At 35.5% G+C, this 20,762-nt stretch overlaps 1 pseudogene; it reads right to left on the bottom strand.

Moving 5' to 3' along the window:
* Positions 1-352: 352 nt before the first annotated feature.
* On the bottom strand, positions 353-3,810 carry LOC107854007 (annotated as a pseudogene).
* Between the last annotated feature and the right edge of the window lie 16,952 nt (positions 3,811-20,762).

Genomic DNA, 20,762 nt, shown 5'->3' with positions numbered 1-20,762 from the left:
GAACAAGATTCCCAAAAAACTTTCATCATCATCCTCATCTCCATTGATTTCCAATTTTTTAACATTCTAAATCCCCATAATAACCTCCTTCGTGCAACAACATGGAGACAAGTAAGAAATAGTTTGTATATTTGAAAAATCCAAGTGTCTCCCTGTGTCAGCAGATACACTTGAGGGATTTCGCAAAATAAATCTACCTTTGAGATGCCTTAATTGCATTAGTCCCCAAATTTCCTCAGGAAAAGTTATAACTGATCGACTAGACCCTTCAACAATGAATGTCTGTAGATTCCATAACCTGCAAATCTCTAGAGGCCTTTAAATTTCCTATAGCAGTTCAATGCTAGGTACCTCAACCAAATCAGGCTTAGTATCTCTAGAGGGAATCAATCACTATTTGACTCAAGTGCAAGATTTTGAGTAATTTGAAATGAATAAGCTCTGATTTGAAAATAAAAAATGAATAAGTAAAACCCAAAAAGAAAATAGAACGGGTTCATTTCAAAAGATTGTTGTTGTCATGATCTCTCAACCGACGATGCACAAGATTAAGAAGATCCCTATAACGACCATATGGAAAATTATCAATTTCATAAACAGTCGAGCACTTAAAGGGCAACATATTATGCCTACTGAGAGATTTAGCTTTTCTTGCACGTAAATGATAACACAATCAAACACATTCTACTGAGACATTGGTATCCTGGACGAACATGATTTGCATATGTGTTATCAAACACAATGTCATTCAAGATAAAAACGTTTCCCCTTAGAATTTATCTCAAGCACAGGTCAAGTATTAGATCATGCACTTTACATGATCTAATTTTTCTTTCATCTAGACTTTTCTTGCTGACGAGGTCTAGACATCTGTCAATAAGATCTTGTAAACACTTCTCAGCCTCTCATTCCAAGTCATTTTCCAAATTAAGCAATCCATCATCCATCCATAACCTCATCAAATGCTTCACAGGAATCTCAAAGTCTTCCGGAAAAATTCTAAAATACAGAAGACACGTTTTCACACAGATGGTCAAGTGATTATAACTCAACTCAAGAACATGTGAACATCTTTCATTAGGTTCATTTGTGACAAATGACTTGACATCTTTGGCAACGCTTTCCTGATCTTCTATTTCCCTTTTAGATTTGAGAAGTCCAGCAATAACGACAATTGTTAATGGTAACCCGTGGCATTTCACTGCAATTTGCTTCACAATATTCTCGAACTCAGATGGCAATGCTTCATTTGCAAATGCTGCACTTTTAAAAAGGTTCCAACTCTCATCTTGACCCATGAAGCCCATCTACAAATACCGATTCTCTGTATTAGCATAGCAAGCCACTTCATTGTTGCGGGTAGTCAACAGTATTCCACTCCCCTTGTTTTCACTCGGAAAAGATAGTCTCACGGCATCCCATGCTTCACTTTTCCACATTTCTTCCAATACTATTAAATATCTCTTACCCTTTAAACTCTTTTGTAGCATGTTTGCTAGCTCTGCCTCATCGTCCATGTCAATTGTGCCACCCTTTGTAGAACGCATAAGGCTCACTAGCATTTTCTTTACATCATGTTGTTGAGAAACAGTAGCCCAGGCACAAACATCAAAATGAGAACGAATGCACGCATCGTTGTAAACCTCTTTCACTAAGATTGTTTTTACCTATGCCTCCCATCCCAACAATCGGGATGACTTTGGGTTCACTAGAGCGGCTTCTAGTCAGATCTTCTATCAACCATTTCCTTTGATCAGCACGTCCAACCATGTTATTCTCAACATTTGTGTACTCCTTTGATGATTTGTTGAACCACTGAAAAATATTGAACCACTGAAAAATCATGAAACATTGAAAAATCTTGAACCATTGAAAATTCATGAAACATTGAAAAATTTTGAACCATTGAAAATTCATCACATTCCCTTTATCTTGATTCTTTGTTGACTCTTTCCAGATACGGTCAACAGCAATTGCTGCTTGTTGCAGGAAATCAGAAAGCCTCTCATGTGCCTTTTCTCTCAGATTTTCATCATTTGCCAATACAACTTCAGTTACTCTTAGTTGAACAGTTTGTTCAACAATCTATGTAACTTTTTTTATCTGTACTTCCAAATCTGTCATTTCCCCTGAAACATTGTTTTTCTCAAAGTTCTTGACAACTACTTCTAGGGAACTAATATTTTCATGAAGAGCACAAAATTCTTCTCCGTGATTGTCACACCCCTTTTTTAACTCCCAAAAAAATTTGTTTTAGGTTCGAAAGGGTTTTTATTATCAAAGTGACAAAAGGTAAAAATTTGTTTCGAAAAAGGATTAGTTACATTTTTTATTCAGAATCACCACTTGACATAATTCGGTGTGCCAAGTCACCTTTGAAAGATCCTTTTCAAAATGATTTGACTCTTTAAACTGGTTTGCAAACAGAGATTTCGGCTAAGGAATTCTATTGACCAAGGGGAAGGTGTTAGGCACCCCTCGATCCCATGGTTCAACCACGGTCTCTTGGTGGAGCGTATCGGCTAATTTGACACTATAGATGTACAAACCTCATAAAACACCCAGACAATTAAACAAACGAACACAAACCAAAACAATCCAAAATTTAGTGTCCAGTCCACTTATACAGCCCCGAAAAATGAAAATACGAAAATGTAAACCTACTCTATTTTAAACTAATCCTAAACTACTCCTGAACTAAAACTCCGCTGACATTCCGGGCCTTGACTTTGCGCCGTCTTCAAGTACATGATACTTCGGTACATTCCCCGGTGAATAAATACAATTCCTTCGAGGCATTCCCCGGCAAATAAATATAATTTCAATTTCATGAGATAAACTAGAAAATCATTTAACCCATTCAACATTCCACACATTCAATCAAACAAAGAAAAATACTTATTCCTAAATTGATGCCTACCCGAACCTATGTTTGCCTGTCCATTTCCACATGTCATAATTCTTTCACGTTCGCACAATATTCATGCTTATTCTGGATTAAACAAAACAATAATAAACCCAAGTTGATCTAATTCAACCCTTTTTATCAAGTTCTCAATTCCACCGCAATCTAATTTTAAATCAAGATTCAAACGGAAAAATTCATACTACTATTTCCAACAATCCACAACCACTATAAATTCAATATTCATCATTCACATCACACACAAGCTAAAAGAAGAAAAACCAAGAAGATAATCATCAATCACATTCAAAACAAATCACGTACCAAACAAAGAATTGACTAAGAATAAGATGAGAGCTGGACCTCGGGTTTCAAGTTGAAATATTATTTGATCATAATTTTGAACTGAACATCCAATCGGAGCCGTGAATAGAACCTCATCGAAGAAACTCTAACATCCGTGTAACCCGGATTCAAATCATGACTCCAAAATAAAACCGCGACTGCTTTGGGTTGACTTGGATTTTGGTCGTTTCTAGAGTTCGGATGGGTTCGGTTAACACTATCGGTGGAGTCGACGGGAACGGGAGTGATGTTTGTTTTTCGATTGGATTTCGCCGCTTGAATAATACCCACAGTGATGATAGTAGGCAGATTTGGAATTTCGAGTAGAGGGGATTCGATTTTCGTCTCGCCGGAGCTCCTACGAGCTTCAACAGGTTGGGAAAACAGAGCACGGACCAAATTCGGACGATGATGGTTAGCCAAAATTATGATCCTCCATCCTTTTCTCTTCTTCTCTCGCTCACATCCCTCTCCCTCTCTTGCTTCTCTCTTTCGTCACTCTCTTTCCTCGTATCAGATTTGGTGTGTGTGTAGATTTCCCAAATCAGTGAGGAGTGCATGTATGCATGGATCTGTGGTATGTATAATTGGGTATTGTTTTTTTCTATTAATTCCCAAAAAAATAGAGCCAAAAAATGGAGGTCCCCCCTTCTATTTTGATTATTTGTATTATATGCCTCCTTTCTTTTTTGCTTTGTGTCCAAGAAAGGTAAGGAAGAGGAGGGTCATATGGGTAGGTGGGTAGGGTATAGCGTAGGTAGGGTAGGGTGAGTTGGTTAGGATAATATTTGTTAGGAATTTTTTTGAAAGGTTCTATTTTTTTTTTGTATATTTGTTGCGTATAATTACATAGATGAGGGTGTACAATTAAGTGAGGTAAAAATGAATAAAGTTGGACTTGGGAGGGACAAAATTAGGTGTCTACAGAATACCCCCTTTGAATGTAAACATGAAGTGTTTTCAGACAAAAAAGTAGACAACGAGACAAAATTTTGTCCGACAATTATTCAAAAAGAATGAAACAAAAGGAAGGAGGAAAACCAAGTCTTGAATTTGGACATCATACTCATCCCTAGTTATGAGGAAATCAAGTCACAGGTATCCCCAAGGACTGAAAGAAGAGGGACTATACCGAGTTGGAGAGTCGAGCGAGGTTCTATCGAGGTTCCGATTTGCGGCTGTATCATTACATCAAAAACAAAAATTACAAGTTAAAACATAAATGAAATTACAAAAGTCCTATCTATGCGGCTTCTTTTGGACTCTTGACTTGAGTTGCATCACCATATTCTTCAGGCGGTCTCCTAACTTGCAATTTCTTCAACTTGTTACCTGACTTTCAATTTCTTTACCCTGTTCTCCAGGTGGGCTCCTGACTTGATATTTATTAATTTGTTGACTTTTAATTTCTTCACCTTGTTGTTTGACTTTCCATTTATTCGTCTGATGCTTCGGGCGGGCTCCAATGTTGCTTGAATTATCAAAATAAGGAATTGCGTCTTCTTACAAATGCCGCTTGAATTACCCAAATAGAGAAGTGTGTCTCATTACGAATGCTGCTTGAATTACCCAAATAAGGAAGTGTGTCTCTTTACAAATATTGTGAGAAATACCCAAACAGGAAAGTGTGTCTCCATACCAATGCCTCTTAAATTACCAAAACAAGGAAGTGCGTCTCCTTACCAATGCCGCTTAAATTACCAAAACAAAAAAGTGTGTCTCCTTATTTTGAGAGATGGACCTCGGGTTTCAAGTTGAGATATTATTTGATCGGAATTTTGAACTTAACATCCAATCGGAGCCACGAATAAAACCTCCTCAAAGAAACTCTAACCTCCGTGTAAATCAAATTCAAATCATGACTCCAAAATGAAACCCCAACTGCTTTGGGTTGACTTGGATTTTGGTCGTTTCCAGAGTTCAGATAGGTTCGCTTAACACTTTTGGTGGAGTCAATGGAACAGGAGTGATATTTGTTTTTTGATTGGATTTCGCCTTTTGTATAATACCCACAGGCGGATTTAGAATTTCGAGTAGAGGGGATTCGATTTTCGTCTCGCCGAAGCTCCTACGAGCTCCAACAGGTCGGGAAAACAGAGGATGGACCAAATTCAGATGATGATGGTTAGCCGAAATTATGAGCCTCCATCCTTTCCTCTTCTTCTCTCGCTCACATCCCTCTCCCTCTCTCGCTTCTCTCTTTCCTCATTTCTGATCTGGTGTATGTGTGGATTTCCTAAATTAGTGAGGAGTGCATGTGTGCGTGGATCTGTGGTGTGTATAATTGGGTATTGTTTTTTCTGTTAATTCCCCAAAAATGGAGCCGAAAAAATGGAGGTTCCCCCTTCTATTTTGATAATTTGTATTATATGCCTCCTTCCTTTTTTGCTTTGTGTCCAAGAAAGGTGAGGAGGAGGGGGGGGTCATGTGGGTAGGTAGGTAGGGTATAGGGTAGGTGGGGTAGGGTGAGTTGGTTAGGATAATATTTGTTAGAAATTTTGTTAAGGGTTCTATTTTTTTTTTTGTATTTTTTTGGGGTATAATTACATGGATGAGGGTGTACAATAAAGTGAGGTAAAAATGAATAAAATTGGACTTGGGAGGGACAAAATTAGGTGTCTACAGTGATCAAAGGTTAGAGATTGCATTGGTGTATTGGATGTCAAGAGAGATTTTATTGTTCTCATAAGAGAAGCCATACTTGCATGAGCCATATTTACTATATTCACGTTTGTCTTTGCTATTATGACCTGAAAGCTGCAGGATGCAAGAGGTCAACGGTATTATATGCATATTGGAAATATCTCTAAAATGTCTTTGATCTTGTAATTTATTAGTATTCGCTTTGAAAAGTGAATTGGTACCCTTGTTTTGGCATTGAGTCTGTTTCAAGTTCAGGTCAGTTATGTTACTACAGATGATTTTGCACTTCGATAGTATAATCTAATATTCCCTAACTCTTTGAATTTGGTTAAATATTAGGGAAATAACAATATTTAACAGTGCCTAGAACATATAACTACTGGTTACTAATAGGCGCATATAAAAACTTGTGAAAATCTCTTCATACTATCTCATCTGACACTCGGACAGGCTTAGTCAATCAGAAAAAAATGCGACAGAAAAAGAAGTGGAAGGGCTCCTCGCTAAGTAAAACTTCCCTATGAAACTTTATTTTGTATTCAGCATTGATACATATGTAGGTGATGATATAATATACAGGTTTCCATGTATATTTTTCTGTGACTAATGATACCTATAACATGTTATATGTGGCATATTAGAGTTACTGGATATGTTGTGCTAATTCCCTTCTTCCTGTTAAAACTAGCTACTACTATAGATTTACTTATCATCTTGTAACACTGCCACTGTTACATTGCATAATTACTGTTACATTAGTTAGGTTGTTAGTTAGTTGGCTGAGTTAGTTAGCTTATGATCAAGTTAGCTAGTGAGATGGCCACTTGGTGATCAAGTTGTTAGAAGGTTGTTGAGAAGCTTCTAGAAGTTCATGTGGTTATCATGTGAGCCTATAAGTAGCATGTAATCCATATTGAAACTTATTCAATAAACAAGCTCCATCTTAGGTCAATATCTTTCCTATCCTTCCTCTTCTTCTTACTGCACTTAATCTCTGCTGCAGTGACAGTGATGTGTGTGTATGAGGGATCTTCAGAGATGTATTAACAGGGTATTAGAGCCACACAATTATGGAACTGAAAAAACAACAATCGAGTGTGATTATATCTTTACTGCAGTAAAGTTTTATCTGTGATTTCTGTTTGTAAACTGGTGAGATTAGAGGAGTTTAGATCTCCGTCTGTGAACCATAGATCTCTGGTTACAAGCCATATATTTTGAGATTTCTGTGATATTTTGATCTCAGTTTAAGTTGTAGTCTACAAACTAGATGGAGTATCAGATGTAGCAGGAGCTGCATTGATTCCTATTAAGCTAACTGGTTTAGAAAATTATGGAGTTTGGTGTAGATCTATGAAGATTGCACTATTGGGAAAGAGAAAGTATGTATTTGTAATTGGTACTTGTAGAAAACACACATATAGAGAGGAATTGCAGGATCAATGGGAGACATATAATGCAGTAGTTCTATCATGGCTGATGAGCTCAGTAAGTGCAGTGGTATTGTGTATGCAACAAATGCCTGTGAGGTATGGGAAGACCGTAAAGAGAGGTTTGACAAAGTAAATCGCAAGAGGTATCAACTATACAGGGAAATCAATAACCTATACCAAGGTACTGACTCAGTCTCAACCTACTTTACTAAGATGAAGAATCTATGGAGTGAGCATGATGCACTTATTCCAGCTCCATTATGTAACTGCCCTAAATCTAAGGAGTACGCAGATCATTTGTATTTGTTGAGGCTAATACAGTTCCTAAGTGGACTGAATAATGCATATGACTAAGCAAAGAGACAAATATTGATGAAAGGAACAACACCTATACTTAACCAAGCATATGCAATGATTATTAAAGATGGATCCAACAGCTTGTTTGTGCTACAACTATTAGTGATAAAACAGAGCCTATTGCTATGCAAAAACACAGAAACCATGCAGATACTGGATATGGAAGTAGGAATCATGCATCAACTAGCTATGGAGGTCAAGGTTACAAAAGTATAAGATCTGATTACTGCAACTTCACTGGTCATTGAGACATGCCCCAACTAACTCATACTCAGTTATCAAATGCAAACAATTCCGTGAAACCAACATCAGACATCACGTCCTCGGAACATGAGGACTCACCACAAAAAAGGATGTAGAACAACGTGCCCGAAGAATCACTATCGAACTTGGAACTGAGTACCTGAACCTACATTCCGAGAAAATGCAGCCCACATCCGAAGATGTGGGCCAGTACCATGAAAAGAAACCGAGTATATGGGGGCGTATGTAGTTTTATAAGCATCATCATCATAAATATTTATAAGAAATATGCAGGATGTATGAAAGACTCACATAGCCCCAAGAAAATTATCATAATCATGAGAGGATGAAATAAGTATAATAACACATGTGATTCATCATATATTTTTTCAATCACTTTCAGTTCATCAAGAATATCAATTTTCATAATGTAAATATCATTTAAATCTTTCGAAAGAATAACTTTCACAATTCCACTTTCAAATCACTTCACCGTTCACCATAGACACAAGGAAACACACACACACTGGGAGATCCTATAACCGACATAAACCATGTGAACTACATGGAGTCCAACGTACAACCCATGTTGGGGAGAGCCGTCCTATCCTTGCCATCAGAGTAGGACTATCGATATCAAATCCACACAATCTAGTGATCACTATATAAATCAGCCTCAGGCTCACTCCTACGGGGGCACGTAGTTCTAGGGAAGTAAGGTCGCTTTATACTTCCCACTCGATGCTAAAGATTTCTTCCGTACTTAGCTCAGATTATTTCAAAGACAATCCGCAACAAAATAATTTCAGTAATATATAAATATACATCAGGAGTCATCATGCTTTCCATCTATCAAAATCAACCACGTTGTGGATTTCTTTCACACTCGAGTTCAAAACAACTCCATTAAGACCAAAAGGTCAAATCATTCAAAATATCTCAAATATTCAACATCAACGTAATTACAAAAACTTACTCAAAAAACACAATTTTCAATGGGGATTCACGACCCAAATATCAAAATCATGATAAATATCGTTCAAGATTCATGCTTTATATCTCCACACATGTAAATTCATCTTTGAAAATCATAAACATCAAAATTTCATAATAATCATCATAAGATATGGGTTCATGCTTCAAATTGATAAAAAAATCAAATAAAAATCATGCCTTTGTAAAGAAAATTACTTTTGGGCACAAGAACGAAAGAAAGTTCTTGTTGAAAAACCCCACATACCTTGAATGATGAACTTTAGATAGATACTCATTTTTGAGATATTAATCGTGCCTTTGAATGATGGTTCTTGGAGTTCTTGAACTAGGAGCTTGGAATCTTGAATAAATTTGCAGAATTAATGGTGAACTTTGGAGGTTCTTGAAGTTGGATGTAGGAGCTTAGGGTTTTCTTTTTGAGGGAATTTGATGAAATATATCAGATAATACTTCTAATAGGCTTTAATATAGGGTTTGGATGGATTTTGGGTGAGGGAAAATGACCAAAACGCCCCTAAAAATGAAATAATTCTCGAATCTGTCCTTTGGTGAACAGTTTTGATAGTCTGAAGTAGATCAACCATAACATTTTACTTCGATTTTCAAATTGGATGAAACTAATTTCATTAGAAAGAGGATTCTCATATATTTTTGTTGATATATAGTATCTCACCCAGATCATTGTGTACGAGGATTTATGATAATTTGAAGTTGACCCAAAAATTTGCTTTTGGTAGGCTGAAGTAGATCGACCATAACTTTTTGCTCCGCTAGACAAATTGGAAGAAACCAATTTCATTCAAAAGAGGAATCATAGAGATTTCCATTGATATATATTAGATCACCCAGATCATTATATACAAGGAGTTATGATTTTTTAAAATTGGATAAAAAATACGCCAGGCCTACTATTCACGATTCGATCAGAATGTTCATAACTCATCGCTCAGGTGTCCATTTTGGATGATCCACATATCATTGGAAATATTATTTGATACTATACGTAATGGTGGGTCATAATCTAAGACATTATGCATAGAAAATTTATAATTCATTCTAGAAGATAGAACCCAACACGTTTACGCACAAAATTTCAACGAAAAATTTCCTGGGGTATTACAGTAAATTTACCTACTGGATTCAAGGTTGATATATCATATGTAGGAGAAGCACAGATGATGAAGGATGAGGTTGTAAGGTATGTACAGTATGCTCCTAATTTAAAATAGAACTTGTTGTTAGTGTCTAAGATGACTAAGAAACTCTCTTACTTTGTTTCATTCTACCCTGACTTCTATATGTTTCAAGACCTTCACAGTGGCAAGGTGAAGGGTATTGGTAAGTAAAAAGGAGGACTATACATCATCAAGAATGTATGTGGAGTGAATGGAACTCTTAATAATGTGGCTCATTAAAGATAGGTTGAAAAAGTAGAATTGCATGAGTGCAGTCTGTGGCATATAAGGCTAGAACATCCTTCTTCCCAGGCCTTAAGGACTCTCAATCTGATAAGATACAGTAGTGATGTAGGTATTCAATATAAGTGTCATGTTTTTCCATTAGCCAAACAAACTAGAAAAGTCTTTCCTGTCAGTACTTCTTGAGCTACAAAGTGTTTTGATGTTGTACATATGGACCTCTGGGGGACTTATAAGACACTTACTTTTGATAAGTTATACTATTTTTTAACTATTGTTGATGATCATAGTAGATATACATGGTTACATCTATTACAACTAAAGTTTGAGTGTATTTATAACTACCCGAGACTACCCCTTAGTCGTCACACGGTGCTTGGAACCACAAGTGATCCCAAGCTAACCCATGAACTGGCATACTGTTAAGCAACTAAATTATAACATAATAAATAGTTGTTCTTCTATGCGGAAACATAATCATACTAAAAATCTAAAATAAATACAATACTGATAAAGTTTTACGATATGATAAATTAGAAGAATGAAACTGGAATTACATGACCGACTCTGACTGACATCTATGAAGCCTCTACTATACTGACTATAGATAGATGGGACATGCCTCCAAATACCACTAATCAATACACATGAAAGTAAATGAACTGTACATGAACAAAAAATGTTTGGAATTTCCAAAGTAGGAGAACTCATCACCTGCTGGATGGAATCTACAACTGTCTGATCGTGATGTACAGGCTACAACTGGTACCTACATTATGAAAAAATGTAGCCACACAGACGTATATACGGATCATTACTTTTGGAATGTACTGGGTATGCAGGGGTGAATGCAATAAGTAAAACTAATTTCATACGTAATCATAAAACATGCATGCTAAGTGTACGTAGACTCACCAATTGGCTGGAATAAACTAAAAATTGTACGCTATGGTCAAGCAAACCTGAAACTGAATCACTGAACTAATTATTGGACTGAGAATGTAAATGAGACTATAACTAAGATTGTAGCTGAGACTGTAACTGAGACTATAACTGAAACTATAACTAAGATTGTAGTTGAGACTGTAACTGAGACTATAACTGAGACTATAATTGAGACAATAACTAAGACTGTGGCTGAGACTGTAACTGAGACTTAATATAGATTTTTGATAATTTAGTAACTGATAAATAAGATTACTGATAACCGAATTACAAATAACTGGGTGACTGTTTTTGACAGTCCTAATTCTGTAGAACTAAACTGAGTTCTAAAATGAGTCTGAAATTGAAATTGTGGAATGTAATCATCTAACCGACATACCCCTCTCTAAATAGATTAGGGTCGGTCCAACCTGTAACCTCTCCTCCTAGCTAAAAGGGTATCAGTACCGTGCCATGAGTAAAGACAAACTAAAGAGTCACCCTCATCTGGCAAGTGCCCTGAATGAGAACGGTGGTACCCTCAACTGGCAGGTAAAACACCTTATCAACCCTCAACTGGCAGGTTGATATCTCAACCTACGTCAGTTGCGTAGTTCTGGAATGCAAGGAGTGCTACTAAGGATCACACCCTCTACTGATAAGTGAGACCACATCTTTGGATTCACTCAGTGCTGCATCCTACTCCCAACTGAATAGACAATGAACTTATCGCTAAATTATACTAAGCTGGAATGAACTGTTACTGATCGTGTTAACTGACTGAACTTGACTGAGTTCACTAAATTCTTTAACTGACTGAGTACTACTGTTTGTGACATTAGTCAGACTATTCTGAAGCTACTGTAATTCTAGGTAAACAACCATACTAAGGCTTTGAGGACATGATAAATAGTCATTATTTAAAGAAACCCATCAGTTGGGCATTTCATTAAATACTTACAATTCATGGTTTAGACTAAGCATTGGGATTGTTTTAGACATGTAGCAATAGCATGAATTCAATATAAAAAAATTGCCAATTAAGGCTTTAACATGGGACAATTCATCAAACACATGCGGATCATGAACTTGTACATGAGAATATCTTAAACATGGGAGCATAGCATGATTGCATAACTAAAATCATGAATTGGGAAATTCACATGTAATTCGTTTAAAATAGGACATGGGTGTTTCATCAAGACATATAAAGTTCATAGCTTGAATTTAAGAGTGTCTTAAACATGAGGGAGCAATAGAGTTACATGAAAAAATTCATAACTTGGGGATTCATCTTGAAATTCACTTAACATGATATGGGAATTTCATCAAACATGTGGAAGGCATGAATTTGAAACATAGGAATATCGCTAAATATCATGAATTTAGGATTTATCATGAAATTTACTTCAATAAAGAATGGGAAATTCAAATTCATAGCATGAGAAATTTAAAATCTTGCATGGAATCATACATGAGCTGAATTGAATTAAAAACATCATGAAAACATGAAATTCAACCTTTCTTGAACATACAAATTACCATAATAATGAAAAATTCATTCTTTACTTAAGTAAAAAGATTTTTTGGGCTCCTTGGGTGAAAGAGGACCCATGGATGAACTCGCACATACCATAAAGCTTTAATCTTGAAGGAGAAACACAATCTTGAAAGCATTGTTGAATTAGTAAACTTGAGTTCTTGCTTTTCTTGAAGAAAAATTGATGACGTTCTTGGTGTTCTTGTGGAGGCTAGGGTTTTTCTTTGAGAGAAAAGATGAATAATTGAGTGTATATTGCTTTAGGATGCTGAAATTAAGTGTTATGGGGGGATTTGGGTGAGGGAAAGTGACCAAAGTGCCCCTAGACCCTTTAAAAACTTAAATAGCATGTGAAACAGTCTATAATGTGCTGCCCAATGTGTCGCATCGCTATCGAATCGGCTTACTGCCTTATACGGAAAATGCCATAACTTTTTGCTCGGATATCAGATTAAGGTGAAATTGGTATTGTTGAAAAGCTAATTCAATTATCTACAATTTGGTGGGCCTTGAGCTGCAAAATTCTATGTATATAAAAAGATATAAACATTTAAAGTATCCCTTATAGAATCGAATGCCAAACTTTGGACAAATCAAAGTCTCTAAGCTCAACTTTGTTCAAAGTGATTCTTATGAACATTTTTCACCTCAAAACCAAATCAAACATGAGTATAAAGATCATGAAACTCATATTTTCATGGGAACCATTTAGGTAATAGCTTATACACGTAGGAACGATTGTTCAAATACTAGCCCAAAAATGCAGTGTATTACATTATCTCCCTCTTGGGAACATTCGTCCTCGAATGATACTAGTTAGACTGAGTGTACTGTAGAAGGTAATTGAGATCATATTCTGAACATGAGTGACTTGGAATATGATTACATAACTAATTCTGAAATATGATACATGAACTGAGCTTATTTCGTGAATACATACACTGACATGAGAATGATTATAAGGCTAAGATAGAAACGAGAGAGTCAACTGATGAGTAACCATTACTTCAAGCTGGATCCTATTTCATGAAGAAAAATGAAAGGTTTAGGAGAAGGATACTCGGGGTATTACAATATATCTCCCCCTTGGAATACTTCATCCCCCGAATGGTACTGACTTGGTTGAGATACTACAGAAAGACTGAGATGGTGCATAGAAACTTATGGTCTGAATCATGACTGAATATCTGAGATCTAAAACTGATGCATGATGCATGAACTGAACTGAATTTACAACTTGCATGGTCGTGAATGAATTACCTCATGAATAGGAAAGATGGGAAATCATATGAACTTGTCTGTCTACAAGACTGGATTGCTGGCTAGACGGACTGAATTATACTGAAAGCTTATACTAAACTATATATTTCACTTGTACACCAACATGACATTCAAGCCTAACTTCATAACCACTCATGAACTTGTAGGCAAACCACCACAAAAACATCTTTATCATTTTCTCTAAACGTCTATCCTTCAGACTTTCATGTACTAGACCAAGAAAAAACACATAGATTTTTAACTAATTATGACATAACGAGAGGTCACTGAAAGTTAGAACATGAGGACCTGAAAAATGAAAGAATAACTTTGACACATAACTGAATCCTGAGGAATAAAGTATCAATGGCATGAATTCATCAAAGAGGTCTGAACTGAGGACATACATGGTATAAACTAAATTTTACTAATCATTGTGAGTGTAGCATGAGTATCTGGATCTGAACATACTGTAAAACATGAGTACATGAGTCATGAGTTGTATGACCTGAGATTGGAGTTCATGATTTATATTGCTGAGTGAACTGGAACTTCTCATACTAGAAACTGAAAGCATACATGGTTTTTCAATAAAGTGCATGAATATGAACTATGATGATGGAGCTGATATGTTAGGCATGAGTAGATATCGTGATAGATGAAAAACTTTGCACTGAGATAAGAATTGATTAGAAATCGTCCTCCCTTACTGCTTTTCTACACACACTGGCGCTACTACTAGAATTTGAGAGCCTGACTTTGTTACTTGTTCTATCATCTTTCCCTTAGCTTTAACCCATCATCTTAAGTCTGTGACCAACTCTAAACTGAACTGTAATCACTTTACTTTAGAGTATGGGGTATAGTAATACACATGAATAATAAACTCATCACACCATCATACTTAATCTAGAATTAACAAACTTAAATTCTTGCATACATTGTTCAAGCCTACTGATTCCCTTTTGTAGAACTAGCCCCATGAATATATAATCTCCTTAATCTAGATAATGCTATCCCAAATCTACTACTGCTAAACTTCTGGTTTGATGATTCTGACTCTAGATCATATGTTATCATAGGATTCTAAGAAGGAATCTGAAAGTATATCTGACTTTGGCTTAACATACAATTTTCATGAACATGAATGAAATGTTTCAAACTTTAGGACATAAGGGAACTGATGGGATACTTTTTGAGCCAACATGCAATCCCATAACTGTCTATAGGGATTTAAGCTTCACTATTTTTGTCACCTCAAAACTAAGGTAGAGTTAGCATGAATAGAGAAAGATAAGGATTTGCATAAATTTCTTAGATAATACTTCTACTACACTATTTGAGACTTGAAAAAAGGGAAACATTTTCTAAAAGCCTTGTAGCATCTTGAAGAAAAGTATAGACATCTCTGTATCATTCTGTAAGACTCTACTAGACACGACTTCATAGACACCATAGGACACTTAAACTCTGTGCTCTGATACCATGTTTTTAAAGAACCGAGACTACCCCCTAGTTATCATAACCCATGAACTGGCATACTATTAAGCAACTAAATTATAACATAATAAATAATTGTTCTTCTGTGTGGAAACATAATCATGCTGAAAAATAAAATAAAACTGAATGGAGTTCTATACTGAGTCTAAAACTGAAACTGTGAGAAGTAATCATCAATCGACGTGCCCCTTTCTAAATGGATTAGGGTTCAATATGTAACCCCAGCTAGAATGGTGTCTGTACCGTGCCACGGGTAAAGACAAGCTGAAAAGTCACCCTCGTCTGGCAGGTGACCTGAATAAGAATGGTGGTACCCTCAACTTATAGGTAAAAAACCTTATCAATACTCAACGAGCAGGTTGATATCTTAACCTACGCTGACTACGTAGTTCTAGAATGCAAGGACTTCTACTAAGGATCACACTCTCTACTGATAGGTCATCCCCCATCCTTGGGTTCACTAAGTGCTGAATCCTACTCCCAACTAAATAGACACTAAATTGATCACTAAACTGTACTAAGCTGGACTGAACTGTTACTGATCATGTTAACTGACTGAACTGGAATGAGTTCACTGATTTTGTAACTGACTGAGTACTACTGTTCATGACATTACTTGAACTATTATGAAGCTACTGTAATTCTATATAAATAGCCAGATTTTCAAGTATTGAATACCCCTACGTCTCGATAACAATAACACCAAGATCATACTAAGTATTTGAGGACATGATAAATAGTCATTATTTAAAGAAACCCATCACTTGGGAATTTCATCAAACACTTGAAATTCATGATTTAAACTAAGCATAGGGATAGTTTTAAACATGTAACAATAGCATGAATTCAATATAAAAAATCGTCAATTAAGGCTTTATCATGGGACAATTCATCAAACACATGGGGATCATGAACTTGGACATGGGAATATTTAAACATTGGAGAGTTGTATGATTACATGACTAAATTTATGAATTGGGGAATTCACATGTTATTCGCTTGAAATAGGACATGGGTGTTTAATCAAAACATGTAAAGTTCCTAGCTTAAACGTAAGAATGTCTTAAACATAGGGAACAATAGAGTTACCTGGAAAATTCATAACTTGGGGATTCATCTTGAAATTAACTTAACATGATATGGGAATTTCATCAAACATATGGAAAACATGAATTTAAAACATGGGAATAACGCTAAACATCATGAATTTAGGATTAATCATGGAATTTACTTCTATGAAGTATGGGAAATTCAAATTCATAGCATAAGGAATTTAAAATCTTGCATGGAATTATACATGGGCTGAATTGAATTACAAACATCATGAAAACATGAAATTCAACCTTTCTTAAACATACAAATTACCATAATAATGAAAAATTCATTCGTTACTTAAGTAAAAGGGTTTTTGGACTCTATAAGTAAAAGAGGACCCATGGATGAACTCCCACATACATTAAAGCTTTAATATTGAAGGAGAAATACAATCTTGAAGCATTCTCTAATAAGGAAACTTGAGTTCTTGCTTTTTTTAAAGAAAAATTGATGAAGTTCTTGGTGCTCTTGAGGAGGCTAGGATTTTTCTTTGAGAGAAAAGATGAATAATTGAGTGTATATTACTTTTGGGGGCTAAAATTAAGTGTTATGGGCAGATTTGGGTGAGGAAAAGTGACCAAAGTGCCCCTAGACCATTTAAAAACTGAAATAGCATGTGAAACAGTTCCGTAATACGCTGGCCGATGCATCGCATCACTATCGCATCGGCTAACTACCTCACACAGAAAATGCCATAACTTTTTGCTCGGATATCGGATTAAGGCGAAATTAGTATCGTTGAAAAGCTAATTCAATTATCTAAAATTTAGTGGATCTTTATCTACAAAATTCTACATATATAAAAATTTATACCTATTTAAAGTAGACCCTTATAGAATCAAATGTCAAACTTTGGACGAATCAAAGGCTCTAAGATCAACTTTGTTTAAGTGATTCTTATGAACATTTTTTACCTCAAAAGCAAATCAAACATGAGGATAAATATCATGAAACTCATATTTGTATGAGAATTATTTAGGTCATAGCTTATACATGTAGGAATGATGGTTCAAAGTCTAACCCAAAAATGCGGGGTATTACAGTATTGTAGCCATAAAAAACTTCTTTACTATGATTCAGAATCAGTTTGGTGCTTAAGTAAAGATACTGAGATCAGACAATGGGATAGAGTTCCTTAACTCTAAGTGTAAAGAGTTGTTTCAGTCCTTGGGAATAATACATTAAAGTAGCTTTCCATACGCACCACAACAAAATAGTGTGGTTTAGAGAAAACACAGACAGATACTAAATATTGCAAGAGCAATCAGGTTTCAGTCACAGTTGCCCATCAGATTTTGGGGTTTGAATGTTAAGGCTATTGTGTATCTCATTAATAGATTACCATCTTCACCTAGTGAGAATAAACATCCTTATGAAATGTTATTCTACAAAGTTCCATCATTGACACACCTAAGAGTAATTAAATGTAAATGCTATGTTTCAGTACTACCAAAGGGTGATGAGCTTTTTGAAAGATCTAAGGTTGCAGTATTGATGGGTTATTCTACCACTCAGAATGGTTATGTACTGCTAGATTGGTGTACTAACAAGTTGTTTGTCACCAGAGGTTTGGTGTTCAAGAAAGATTCATTCCCTTTTATATAGGATCCAAGTTCAAAATTATCTATAGATTTTCCTAAGCTAAGTTCACCTAATCCTACTGATGCAGATGTAGAATCAAATGCTTACATAGATCATGATGATCAATCACATGTACCACAAAATAAAGATACATCACTAAATAATCCCAACAGTTCCTAAGATGAAAACACTCACAACTTGCCTAGTATAAATGAGTCATCCTCATCACCTACAAAATTTGCTCTAAGAAGATTATCTAAATTCATCAAACAACCTGCTTAGTTGATGGACTATGCCTCACCAGGTAAAAGAAGATAAACTAGATATCCTCTGGAAAATTTTCTATCTTACACTAATACTAGTTCAAGATATCAAAGTTTTGTGTCCATTCTATTAGAAAAAGTTGAACCATAATCTTACAATGAAGCTAGTAGAGATAAGCGATGGATTGAAGCTTGAAGTAGGAGGTTAAAGCTCTTGAAGACAATCACACTTGGCAGATGGTTGATATGCCTCCATACAAGAACATTATTGGATCAAAATAGGTGTACAAAATCAAGTATAACACCAATAGGGAAATAGAGAGGTTTAAGGCAAGGTTGGTAGCCAAGGGTTATAGTCAACTAGAGAGACTAGATTATCATAACACCTTCTCTCCAATAGCCAAAATAGTTACAGTGAGGAGTGTCATTGCTTTGGTAGTATCAAAAGAATGGTAAATGTACCGAATGGATGTCTACAATGCTTTCCTACAAGGTAACTTAGATGAAGAAGTGTACAAGGAAATGCCAAATGGTTTCAAAGAGGGAAGGCATCACAAAGTTTGTAGATTGGTTAAGTCATTATATGAACCTAAGCAAGCATCAAGACAGTCGAATATAAAGCTTACTGCAGCATTGCTTAGTGCAGGATTTACTCAGAGCATCTATGATTATTCACTTTGTACCTTAAAGAAGTCAGAAGAAATGGTGGTGATTCTAGTTTATGTGGATGATCTTCTAATAACTGATGACAATTCATACATGATAAGTACAACAAAAGGTACTCTATATCAATAATTCAAACTTAAGGATTTAGGTAATCTTAAGTACTTTTTAGGCATTGAAGTGTTGAGATCTGCAAGTGGAGTGATATTGAACCCGAGAAAATACATCTTGGAGCTTATACCTAACACAGGGCTTGATGATCCTAAACCAACTTCTACTACATTAGAGACTAATATCAAGCTAGCTTCTATTGAAATGGATGAAGCAGTAAACGAGATGTTGTTCTAAGGAATGTGACATCATATCAAAGGTTTGTTGGAAAGTTATTATCTACAGTAATAACAAGACCTGACATTAGTTATGCAGTACAAACCTTAAGTCAATTTATGTAATAACCTAAAACATCTTATTTGGAAGCTACAAATAGAGTGATAAGATATCTGAAAGGAACTATAGGACAACGTATATGGATCAAGGAAAAACCTATTACAGAGCTGGTTTGCTGGTGTGACTCAGACTAGGCTGCATATCCAAACACTAAGAGGTATGTTACTGGCTATATGGTGCAATTTGGTAGCTCACTGATTTCTTAGAAGTCTAAGAAGCAGCACATTATCTCTATAAACTTAGCTAAAGAAGAATTTGAAGCATGGCCTCAGCTTTTGTAGAAATAACATAGTTAGAATGTATGTTTGCATAACTGAAAGTACTTATCACAAAGCCTATTACCATATTTAGTGATACAAAATCATCCGTCCAATTAGATGATAATCTCATATTCCATGAGAGGACCAAACATATTGAGGTTGTCTATCATTTTATTTGAGATAAAATCAAGGAGGGGTTAGTTCAGCCTATGTATGTCCAGACAAGTCAACAAGTTGCTGATATCCTCACCAAGAGCTTAAGTAATGATCAGCACTCACATCTCCTAATAAAGGTTGGTGTGCTTAACATTATGCACCCTGCAGCTTGAGTGGGGGTGTTAAAACTAGCTACTACTATAGATTTACATTTCATCTTGTAACACTACTACTGTTAGGGGTTGTTCGATAGAGTGTATTGAAATTTTAATGCATGCATTAGTTTAATGTGTATTATTAGTATCTTTTTTTGTATACCTTTTTACCGTATGTATAACTAATGCAAGCATTAGTTATACACTCGATTGTGTATTAATGTGTGTATTACTAATACCTCAAAATCCATGGCATTAGTAATGCAATGGATCTAATGCATGTATTAACATGCTTAAAGACCCTATTACCCCTCAAAAAATTTTCCGCATCCTTTTCAACATATATATTAAGGGTATTAAGTAAATAAAAAAAAATTTAGAAATTATGTAATTCATGTTTTTTTTAATACATCAAACCAAACACTGCATAAGAAAAATACAAGCATAACTAACACAAAAATTACTAATACATCATATTTTGCATTATTCTTATACACTCTACCAAACAAAACCTTACATTGCATAATTACTGTTACATTAGTTAGGTAGTTAGTTAGTTGGCCGAGCTAGTTAACTTT

The sequence above is a fragment of the Capsicum annuum genome, chromosome 9 (assembly GCF_002878395.1).
Source record: "Capsicum annuum cultivar UCD-10X-F1 chromosome 9, UCD10Xv1.1, whole genome shotgun sequence".
NCBI classification, from domain to species: Eukaryota; Viridiplantae; Streptophyta; class Magnoliopsida; order Solanales; family Solanaceae; genus Capsicum; species Capsicum annuum.
This window is presented reverse-complemented; position numbering and strand designations above follow the sequence as displayed.